This window comes from Hipposideros armiger, unplaced genomic scaffold, assembly GCF_001890085.2.
Source record: "Hipposideros armiger isolate ML-2016 unplaced genomic scaffold, ASM189008v1 scaffold_153, whole genome shotgun sequence".
NCBI lineage: Eukaryota > Metazoa > Chordata > Mammalia > Chiroptera > Hipposideridae > Hipposideros > Hipposideros armiger.
Genome location: NW_017731503.1, coordinates 2,157,243 through 2,167,726, shown reverse-complemented (window position 1 = coordinate 2,167,726; position 10,484 = coordinate 2,157,243).

Here is a 10,484-nt window from a genome sequence, read left to right as displayed (position 1 = left end):
AAGCAGGATTCTTCATTTTTAACAATTACCACAGGTGATTCTGATGTACGTGATCTAGGGAATCACACTTTGAGAAACACTGGCTTAAGCAGTTGTCTATGTCAACTTAAATATGTTGCCTTTGCTATATATGACTATATTTTCAAATTAATATTTTTGTAAATATACACATTCTTACAAATATATAATAACTTCATATTCCTTATACTTCATTGAAATCCTTCCTTTTAAATACAGATCAGAATTAAATGGACCTCTTTGGAGTTACATATGACAAAGTTGAAAGTGCCATTGGATTTTGTTTTTGTATCCTTAGCTTTGAATACTTCAATCTAGTTTTAGAAGAGTAAAAAAACTCAGTGAGGATTGCATATATGATTATTTGGCTCATTAGAATAAAGGAAAATGCTTGGGTTCTCTCCTACACATTTTACTCTGAACTAAATATAGCTTCCAGATCACCAGAATATCATCTGAAACTGGACCAACAATTCTTTTAGTTTGGTCCTTCTGCTTTGGAGCATTAATAACATAGAACACATCTTTCTTTTCTATCAGTCTGGTATATATCTTTCATGTGATTTTTTTGTTAATATTCTATTGTCAGTCTAAGTTGTGGCTGCTGCATGGGTTCAAATTACACAGACCAAAGAAGAAAATGTGTGTATAAAGAAGAAAGTAAAAATCACCTGAAATTCCATTATCTAGAGGGAACAGTATGAATATTTGGTGAACTTCATCTCTCTACATATACATAAATATGCAACTATATAAAACAGAGCAAATATAACACTGTACATAGAGTTTAAGTGTTTAATCATACAGACTTTTCCATATCATTAAATATTTGTTTTAAATATCACTTTCAGAGTTTCATTTTAATGGTAACATAGAACCTTGGAATAAATATAAGACTAAACCTAAAAGTAGGTTAGGCATATTTATTTGTGTTCACTATTCAGTAGTTCCTACATCATAAAGCTATTTTGAGTATTAAATGAGTTAGTATATATAATATTTGGCACAAAGAACAGTGCCTCGCATATAGCAGGTACTCAATTAATGTTGACTATTATTATTCAAAAGCAATTTTGGGGCTGGCCGAGTGGCGCGTTGGTGAAGATCTAGCTTGGGACGCCAGCTCTGAGCAGCAGGGCCCCAGTTCGGATCCCACATGAGGGCCAGTGACACTGCCCTCTACAGCTAAGATGGTGAACAATAGTTCGACCTGGAGCTGAGCTGCCATGAGTCGCTGGAGTTGGCTAGGCTGCAGCCCCTGCTGCAGTGGGCTGCCATAAGCTACAGTGTGGGGCCAGCAGCTGTTGTGAGCTGCCAAGAGCCACCGTGAGCGGCTGTCCAATGGCCAGTGACTGATCTGCCTCACCCGGGAAGAGTGCAATAATAATACCAACATGGGCCAGTGAAGCTATGTCCTCCATAACTAGACTGAAGAACAACAGGACAGCAACTTGTCTGTTCCCCTTCCCCAATTCTGCAACACTGTTCAACTCCCCAATAAAATCTTTAAAAAAAGTATTTTTGGTCTCTTTATATTAGCAAAAGTTACTAGTGCCTTAGATAAGCAGATGACATTACATTTCTCCTGGTTTTACTCATTAAAGCAGCTAAGTTGAATATTAATGAGTACAGAGAATTATGTTGTCATGCATGTTTGTCCGGAAAATATAAATTCATCTCATTAAAAAGTCAAAGGATCAAAAATGGTTTTTACTGTTGATTGGAAAACAAGTGTCATTAGTGTCCTGATTTAAAGGGCACTCAATTATGATTAGCTAATATAAAAAGGAAAAAGAAACAAAAATAATTAGGTTAAAATGAAGTTATCATTAGTCCTTATTTCACTAAAATCTTTTCCTCATAGCCCATGGCACAAACTAATATTAAATATAGAAAAGTTTCATAATTCATGATGGCATTCTCAGTGTTATGACATTTAAAATAAAAAATATATTACTGAAAGCATACCTCAAAATTATTAGATGTAATATTTTTATAGCCCAAAGCATTTAAATTTTAAGAATTGAACAACTGGAGGCCTGGATACTACTAATGAATTTAGAAAGATTTAGTCACTTTCATAAGTTAAAATTCTTTCTCTTTAAGCCACCTATTCTTTCTCTCTCTTTACAAATGGTTTTGCTAAAAATAATCTAAAAATTCTGACCATTCTTTATTCTAAAAAAACACATCAAGAACAAAGTAAGATATGTTTCTTAATTATTGGTAAAGACTTAGGACACATTCATGGACAAACAGTTCACTGATTTGTTATAGTCAGTCTTTCCCATAACATTAGAAAAAATGGTCTGGAGAATCTCAGAATAGATACTGCCTAAAATAAAACCAAGCAACCTACCTAAGTTCAGTGAAGTGCTGAGAATATATGTTACCTGAAAGTTTACCTTAATGAACTCCTGAAATAAGAAATACATAATTTAAGGTGCTAAAATGTTATGTGACTATTTGAATTATTTTTTTAAAGATTTTATTGGGGAATCGAGGAAGGGGAACAGACAGGTAGACAAATTGCTGTTTTGTTCTTCAGTCTAGTTGTGGAGGACGTCGCTTCACAGGCCCGTGTTGGTATTATCATTGCGCTCTTCCCGGGTGAGATAATCGGTTTCTGGTCATTGGTCGGCCGCTCACTGTGGCTCACAGCAGTTCTCACCGGCTGCCAGCCATTCATGTAGCTCACGGCAGCCCACTGCAGCCCCGCTGCAGCCTACACCATTGCCGGTGACTCACAGCAGCCCAGCTGCAGGTCAAGCTGTTGATCATCATCTTAGCTGTAGAGGGCGCAGTGTCACTGGCCCTTAATGTGGGATCCGAACCGCAGCCCTGCTGCTCATAGTTGGTGCTCCCAAGCGAGCTCTTAACCAGCTGAGCCATTCGGTCGGCCCAGTATTTGAATTATTGTATGTTTATAATAATTTATCTTGGAGCTATAATGATCAATTAAGGGAAATCCAAATTAAAAACTTACTCGTACTTTCACCACAGTGAAAATATTTATGAGGAAGTATTAAAGACATGATTTCAGTTTTATGCTTTAGACACATTTATTCAAAGACACATTTATTCATTTCTATAAATGGGAATTCAAGTAAATGAAAGACACTAGAAAGAATAATTGTTTAAAAATGTAGTATTGTCCAACAACAACAAAACAAATAATAGTCTCTGGTTACATATATACTTTCTTGGTGTATCATATGTAATTTTAAAAAATGTCTAATGTATTTCAAGTACCATGTTTTCTTTAGCCCATTATTTTAAGTTACCATTTAAATGAAATTTTGTAAATGATGGGAAAATGCATAAGATATGCAATGTGTGATAAAAAATAAAGTGGGATACAGCTGCATATAGAGTTTTAGCTTTAAACTTCTTTTTTCTCAATTTCCTACGATGAGCATATATTATTTTTCCAGGTAGGAAACATTTATTTAGTGGAACCCTAGAAAATCACCACAATTAGGGTAGAACAATTACAACACCCATTTACATTGTTTATCTAATAACTCTATGAAAGTATATTTTATTATTTCAGCATTTTACATCATGGAAACCAACTTAGAAAATACATCTATTATCTACCCTTTTATATATTGATGATGATAATCAGGGCGAAGCCCCTTTATAAAACACATTTTTACCTTTAACATGGTAGGTTAAACAGAAGTAAGATTGTTTTACTTGGTACAGTTATTAGCTGAAACCATCAAAAACAATATGTTGCCTAAATAAGGAAGCAAAATTTAGTACTATAACCATTTTGTCAAGATGCCCATGAAATTTGATATTTTATCACATACAAAACATTGACCCATGACTGAAAAGGAGACAGGGTTTGCATAAATACCTCTTTTTTTTTAAAGAATTGTATTGGGGAATTGGGGGAGGGTAACAGACAAGTTGCGGTCCTTTTGTTCTTCAGTTTAGTTGTGGAGGATGTTGCTTCACTGGCCCAAGTTGGCACCATCATTGCGCTCTTCCCAGGTGAGGCAGATCAGTCGCCAGCTTCTGGACGGCCACTCAAGGCGGCTGCTGGCCGCTCATGCTGGCTGCTGGCTACACACGGTAGCCCATGGAAACCCACTGCAGCAAGGGTTGCAGCCTACGCCGTCGTGGCAACTCACAGCAGCCCAGCTCCAAGTTGAGCTGTTGTTTAGCACCTTAGCTGTAGAGGGCAGTGTCACTGGCACTCATATGTGGGATCCAAACCGGGGCCCTCTGGCGTCCCAAGCCAGCTCTTAACCAATGTGCCACTCGGCCGGCCCTAGACACATCTTAAACAACCTGCTTCCCATTGACTAAAACATCTTCATTTCATTCTATTTTACAATTTTTAAATCTCTAGTTGTTTTTTTTTCTTACATTATAATACAGTACATAGTTATAATTTTTCCTAACATTGTAATACCTTAGACTATATAAAACTTAATTTTTTATTCCTCCTTCTGCATAAGACCTGCTTGCATTTTTTTTAACCAGGCAGCAGATACTATTTGTCAGGAAGGATTGTATACATAAAAATTAAGTGACGGTACACACCAGTGTAATGAAAGAAAAATGAAGATTTGCCTATACACAGCTCACAAGCTACAAGCAAGTGTCTCGCTCCAAGCAACAGCAGCAGCTGCAAGACAAATTGTGGGGCTGGGAGAGCAGGCCCTTCTCCCTCAGCAGTGTTGACAGGGGTAGTTGAGATCAGGGGTAGCAGGGGTGGCTTGCAGTTTTAAAAATTATTTTTTGAGTTAAAGTTGACTTTCAATATTATTTTATATCAGTTTCAGATGTGCAGCATAGTTGTTAGACATTTATATAATTTATGCAGTGATCTCCTGTTTAGTCTCGTACACCCTTGGCACTACACATAATTGTTGCAACATTATTGACTACATTCTCCGTGCTGTACTTTCTATAACTGTGACTATTTTGTACCTACTAGTTTCGGTTTCTCAATCCCTTCATATTTTTCACCCAGCTCCCCAAACCAACTCCCGTATAGCAATCATCAGTTGTGTCTATGAGACTGTTTGTGTTTTGTTTGTTCACCTATTTTGTTCTTTAGATTCTACATAGAAGTGAGATCATATAGTATGTGTCTTTCTATGTCTGACTTACCTCACTCAGGATAATACTGTCTAGGTCCATCCATATTGTTGCAAATGTTAAGATTTCATTCTTTTTATGGCTGAGTAATATTCCATTGAATATATGTACCACTTCTTCATTATACAATCATCTATTGATGGGCACATCGGTTGTTTCCATAATTTGGCTATTGTACATAGTGCTGTGGTTAACATAGGGGTGATTATATCTTTTCTTTTTTATTATTAGATTCAGGTGTACAAAACAACATAGTGATTAGACATTTACGCACCTCTCAAACATATCTGACATCTGACAATACCATTACAATAATGGTATTGTAATGGTTATTACAATACCATTGACTATATTCCCTATGCTATAGATTACATTTGTGACTATATATATTTTTATTATAATTAACATTCAAATTTATTTTATATTAGTTTCAAGTATACAGAGTAGTACTTAGGCATTTATATAATTTGTGAAGTGATCCCCCTGAAAAGCCTGGTACCCATCTGAATCTATACATAGATTTTACAATATTACTGACTATATTCCCCATACTGTACTCTCCATTTCTGTGACTATTTTGTAACTATCAATTTGTACTTCCTAATCCCTTCACCTTTCTCACTCATTCCCCTAACCGCCCACATATCTAGCAACCATCAGTTTGTTCTCTGTATCTATGAGTCTATTTCTGTTTTGTTCTTCATTTATTCTGTTCTTTAGATTTCACATATAAGTGAGATCAAACAGTATTTGGCTTTCTCACTCTGACTTATTTCACTTAGCATAATACCCTGTATGTCCATTAATGCTGTTACAAATCGTAAGATATTCTTTTTTTATGAAAGAGTAATACTCCATTGTATATATGTACCACAATTTCTTTATACAACCAAATATTGATGGACATTTCAATAGTTTCCATGTCTTGGCTATTATGAATAGTGCTGTAGTAAACATAGGGGTGCATATATCTTTTTGAATTAGAGTTTTGGATTTCTTTGGATAAACACCCAGGAGTGGAATTGCTGGGTCATAAGGTTGTCCTATGTTTAATTTTTTGAGGATCCTCCATCTCGTCTTCCACAGTGGCTGTGCGAATTCACATTTCCACCAACAGCAAGTACTACATTTAATTAATTTTGAGTTGGTTCTTGTTTATGGAGTAAGAAGATGGTCCAGTATTGTTTCTGTGCATGTATCAATACAGTTTTTCCAGCACAATTTATTGAAGATGCTGTCTTTACCCCAATGTATATTCTTGCTTCCTTTGTCATAGATTAAATGGCCACATAGGCATGGGTTTATTTCTGGGCTTTCTATTCTGTTCCATTGATCTATGTGTCTGTTTTTATGCCAACACCAAGCAGTTTTGATTACTACAGCCTTGCAGTGTAGTTTGATAATTAGGTAGTGTTAAACTTTCAGCTTTGTTCTTCTTTCTCAAGACTCCTGTGGCTATTCAGAGTCTTCTTTGTGCTCTATAAATTATAGAGTTATTCATTCTAGGTCTCTGAAAAATGCCCTTGGTACAGGGATTACACTGAATCCATAAATTGCTTTGAGAAATGTGGACATTTTAACTATATTAATTCTTTCTATCTATGAACATGGCATATGCTTACATTTATTTGTATCTTCTTTAATTTCTCTCTTCAATGTTTTATAATTTTTTGAGTATAAGTTTTTCACTTCTTTGGTTAAATTTATTCCTAAGTATTTTATTTTGCTGATGCAACTGTAAATGGAATTGTTTTCTTAGTTTTTCTTTCTGATAAGTTGTTATTGGTGTATAAATATTGTAACCAATTTTGGAATATTAATTTTGTATCCTGTTACTTTACTGAATTCATTTATCAGTTCTAATAGCTTGTTGGTGGAATCTTTGGGGTTCTTTCTATATAGTATCATGCCATCTGCAAATTATTACAGTTTTACATATTTCTTTCCCATTTGGATGCCATTTATTTTTCTTTTCTGATTGCTGTGGCTAAAACATCCAGTACTATGTTGAACAAAAGTGGTGAAAGCGGTCATCCTTGTATCGTTCTTGATCTTAAGGATAAAGCTTTTAGTTTTTCCACACTGAGTATGATATTAACTGTGGGTTTGTCATATATGGCCTTTATTATGTTGAGATATATTCCCTCTATTCCCACATTGCTGAGAGTTTTTATCATAAATTGATGCTGGATTTTGTCAAATACATATTCTGCATTTATTGATACGATGAGATAGTTTTTCTTTTTAATTTGGTTTATGTGGTGTATCATCTTAACTGATTTGCAGATATTGAACCAACATCACATACCAGGAATTAATCCCACTTGATCATGGTGTGTAATTTTTTATTGTATTGCTGAATTTGGTTTGTTAATATTTTGTTCAAGATTTTTGCATTTATGCTCACAAAAGATATCAAATAGTTTTATTTTTTTGTAATGTTTTTATTTTGGAATCAGGATAATGGTGGCTTCAAAGAACCAGTTTGGACCCTTCCCACCTCTTGAATATTTTGGAATTGTTTGAGAATAGGTGTTAATTCTTTGAATAATTGGTTAAATTTACCTGTGAAGACATTCAGTCCAGGACTTTTGTTTGTTGGGAGACTTTTGATTAATCATTAAATTTTGTTTGTAATAACCAGTGCAAATATTCTGTTTCTTCTTGATTCAGCCTTGGAAATCGTAAGTTTCTAGGAATTTATCTATTTCTTCCAGATTGTCCAATTTGTTAGCATATAATTGCTCATAGTATTTTCTTCAAATGCTTTGTATTTCTGTGCTGTCTGTTATCATTTTTCCTCTTTCATTTCAGATTTCATTTATTTGAGTTCTCCCTTTTATTTCTTGATGAGTCTGGTTAAAAGCTTATCAATTTTATTTATCTTTTCAAAGAAACAGCTCTTTGTTTTATTGATTTTTTGTATTGTTTTTTTGAGCCTCTATTTATTTATTTGTTTGCTGATGTTTTTCTAGTTCTCTTAAGTGTACAGTTAGATTGTTTATTTGAGATTTTTCTTATTTCTTAAGGTAGGCTTGCATTGCTATTATTTTCTCTTTTAGGAATGCTATCACTGTGTCCCACAGATTTTGGGTCATCATATTTTCATTTTCATTTGTCTCAAGTTATCTTTTTATTTCTTCCTTGATCTCATTGTTAACCCATTAATTGTTCAGTAGCATTTTATTTAGGCTCCATGTGTTTGCATGTTTTTCAATTTTTTTTCTTGTTAATTGATTTCTACTCTCATACCATTGTGGTCAGAGAAGACATTTGATATGATTTCAATCTTCTTAAGTTTATTGAAACTTGTTTTGTGGCCTAACATGTGGTCTACCATGGAAACTGTTAATGTGCACTTGAAAATAATATATATTCTGCTGCTTTGGGGGTGAAATGCTCTAAAAACATCAATTAAATCCTGATCTACAGTGTCATTTAAAGCCGCTTTTTCTATATTTGTTTTCTGTCTGGAGGATCTGTCCATTTGTGTCAGTAAGGTGTTAAAATCCCCTACTGTGATTGTGTTACTGTTGATCCCTGCCTTTATGTTGGTCAATATTTGTTTTGTATATTTAAGTGCTCCTATGTTGTGTGCATAGGTGTTTACATGAGTTATGTCCTCTTGTTGGATTGATCACTTTATCATTATGTAATATTCTTCTTTGTCTCTATTATAGTCTTTGTTTTAAAATCTATTGTGTCTGATAAAAGCATTGCTACTCCAGGTGTTTTGTTTGTTTCCATTTTCATGAAATTTTTTTTCCATCCTTTTACTTTCAGTCTATGTGTATCTTGATCTGATGTGGGTTTCTTATAGATAGCATATGCATGGGTCTTGTTTTCTTATCCATTCAGCCATGCCATGTCTTTTGATTGGAGCATTAAACCATCTACATTTAAAGTGATTATTCGGGCCGGCCGAGTGGCGCGATGGTTAAGAACTCGCTTGGGATGCCAGAGGGCCCCGGTTCGGATCCCACATATGAGGGCCAGTGACACTGCCCTCCACAGCTAAGATGCTGAACAACAGCTCAACCTGGAGCTGGGCTGCCATGAGTCGCCGGCGACGGCGTAGGCTGCAGCCCCTGTGGCAGTGGGTTGCCATGGGCTACCGTGTGTAGCCAGCAGCCAGCGTGAGAGGCCAGCAGCCAGCGTGAGAAGCCAGCAGCCGCAGTGAGTGGCCGTCCAGAAGCCGGCGACTGATCTGCCTCGCCAGGGAAGAGCGCAATGATGGTGCCAACTTGGGCCAGTGAAGCAACGTCCTCCACAACTAGACTGAAGAACAAAACGACAGCAACTTGTCTGTTCCCCTTCCCCCAATTCCCCAGCACTGTTCCCATTCCCCCAATTACCCAATAAAAATCTTTAAAAAAATAAAAAAATAAAGTGATTATTCATTGGTGCATAGTTGTTGCCATTTTATTATTGATATTTTTTATATTCTTTTTTTGTTTGTTTTTCTCCTTTTCAAAGAAGTCCTTTTAATATTTCTTGTGATATCATCTTGGTGGTAATGAATTATTTTACGTTTTTCTTGTGTGGGAAGATCTTTATCTCATTCAATTTTAAATGATAACTTTGCTGGGTAGAGTAGTCTGGCTTGTAGGCCCTGCTTTTTCAACGTTTTGAATATTCCTTGCCACTCCCTTCTGGCCTGCAAAGTTTCTGTTGACACATCAGTTGATAGTCTTAATGAAGCTCCCTTGTAAGTAGCTAGTTGTCTTTCTCTTGCTGCTTTTAGGATTCTCTTCTTGTTTTTAAATTTTGCCATTTTAATTATAATGTGTTTTGGTGTAGCCCTGTTTGGGTTCTTCTTGTTCAGGAGTCTCTGTAATTCCTAGGCTTGTATGTCTTTTTTTTTTTTTTTTGGACTGGTTAGGAAAGTTTTCAGTCATTATATCTTCAAATAAGTTCTCAATTCCTTGTTCCCTCTCTTCTTATTCTGATACTTCTATGATGTGAATGTTGTTACGCTTAATGTTGTCCCAAAGATTCCTTAAACTATCTTTGTTTGTTGCATTTTTTCTTTTTGTTGTTCTGACTGGGTGTTTTCTGCTACTTTGGCTTCCAAATCACTGATTCTATCTTCTGCTTCATCTAAACTGCTGTTGATTTTTTTGTAGGGTATTCTTCATTTCACTTATTGTTTTCTTTATTTCTGATGGGCTCTTTTTTATGGTTTCTATGTCCTTCCTTATGCTTAGTATCTCTTCATTGAAGTTCTCACTAAATTCCTTAACCATTGTTATAACCAGTGTTTTAAACTCTGTCTCTGGTTGGTTAGTTGTTTCCATTTAGTTCTTTTCTTTCTGGGGGGTTTCACCTGCTCTTTTATTTGGGACTTG